Source organism: Pan troglodytes, chromosome 6 (genome assembly GCF_028858775.2).
Source record: "Pan troglodytes isolate AG18354 chromosome 6, NHGRI_mPanTro3-v2.0_pri, whole genome shotgun sequence".
Classification (NCBI taxonomy): domain Eukaryota; kingdom Metazoa; phylum Chordata; class Mammalia; order Primates; family Hominidae; genus Pan; species Pan troglodytes.
This window is the reverse complement of record NC_072404.2, coordinates 130,057,501-130,059,177: the sequence shown is the minus strand read 5'-3', so window position 1 is coordinate 130,059,177 and position 1,677 is coordinate 130,057,501. Positions and strand designations below refer to the sequence as shown.

The following is a 1,677-nucleotide window of genomic DNA, read 5'->3' as shown; positions in this document are numbered from 1 at the left end:
ATGCATTCTTATGAAGTTAAGCAGCTGTAGACACAGAATGCTGATGACATTTTCTCCATATCTGAGTTATCTAAAGAAAACCCAGTTAGTGGTAATTCTACCAAATACTTGTAACATTCACATAAAATTTTAATTGATTTTCAAATAGTACAACTGTGCCATGAATCCAACCACATAGAATATAAGCCTTAAGCCCACTAGGTTTAAGCAATTGTGTCTTTGTAGACTAAAACTATGTAAAATAAAATCTGATAACTCCCTGGTGTTAGAGGTAGACAGTTTTCTTTCAAATCCTAGGTTTGGTCCTTTATTTTATTCAGCAGTGAAAGCCATGAATACAGAACGAATAACAGCTGTTACAATTCTCAACCATGACTTCTAACGTCAGAGAATTCAAAGTATGAACATAGTACACAGTAATGAAAAGTATCAAAAATTAGTTTACCTCAAAAAAGATAAATAAAACAGGTATATTCCACCAATACATAAACAGATGTTTGTGCTACAGTTTAAAATTTGCTGTATACAAAAGATCATAGTCCCCATAATCAGCTTATGATAGAAGCAAGAATACATGAGCCATTTAAATTGTCAGACATTATGCTTTATAAGGTATGCACAGAAGTTCAAGCAATAAATACATACATTAGTTCAAAGCCTTACAATAGCTACGCAAAGCAGATGCAGAAAAGCAGATTTGCTATTACTAGCAAGCAATGATATAAGAGTAAAAATTCATGAAATGCATTAAAGCAACATTTTTCTTAGAAAAAGTCTGGTCATTTATGGGTCCACCAACATTTTTACATAATATGCACAATTATCAAAATACAGACCAAGCATTTCAGAAAACTCCAAAAAACCTAAAATCTATTTTCAAAGCAATTGCAGTTTTGGAGGTTTTTCTGGTATAATGTGCAAGCAGCTATTTTTTAAAATTGTATTCATATAAAACCCATGCAAAACTCTACAGGTATATGCATTCTGTGGCTGAGACTTCCTTTCAAAAGTTTTCTAACTGAGGTATGCATACTTTAGCATTGTAGTCTTAGGCCACCCTCCTGATGGTACAACTCTCGCAGTTACTTCCAGTCCATCAAAGCCTTTTGAACATGCACCTGAAAGACCCATTTTTCCTTTCAGATAATCCTTACAGTAGGATCCTAGATGACTGAAAACCATCTTTCACCATACCCATCTTTCTTTTAATACCATATTGTAAACTTCCGGTTCGTTGATCATGACCCAAAGACAAACATAATGAAAAGTAGCAGTTACTGTGACGTTCTCACGTTTCATGCAATCTGCCATAATTGTTCTAATGTTTTTCTTTTTTTTTTTTCTTTTTTTTTTTTTGCAGAGGTAGAAGCTTTCAGAAAGCCTTTTGGGTAAGTGGGAAAACCCTTTTGAAAGCCGTTATGTCCTTTTATTTGGTGTGATAGATGACTGGGTATCTCTCTAACTCTATTTGCTGACTTCAGCAAAGAATCAATGATGAGCTTAGTTTGCAAGAACCGGTTCCATCACATGGAACGGGAACGTATGTTAAGCTCTAGCAGCCACCTTCTGTCAAAACTGTTTGTAAAGCAATAACCATAATCAGGTTATGAGGTCCCTTGGTTGGGGGAAAAAGTATTATCAAGACTTGGCACAGCACATGAAAAGCAACACGTTAAG

At 34.8% G+C, this 1,677-nt stretch overlaps 1 protein-coding gene across 20 annotated transcripts in view; it reads right to left on the bottom strand.

The window, feature by feature from the left end:
- Nucleotides 1–279: 279 nt before the first annotated feature.
- The window catches only part of FOXP2 (forkhead box P2), a 604,165-nt gene continuing 602,767 nt past the window's right edge, over nucleotides 280–1,677 (bottom strand). For 16 of the 20 annotated variants that reach the window (XM_063813769.1, XM_063813772.1, XM_054687043.2 and 13 more), the window contains one exon: nucleotides 1,325–1,677. This exon is cut by the window's right edge and continues 1,825 nt beyond it. The gene's annotated coding sequence lies outside the window, so the exon portion shown is untranslated. The other 4 variants (XM_063813774.1, XM_009454010.5, XM_009454011.5 and 1 more) reach the window with 1 other exon arrangement.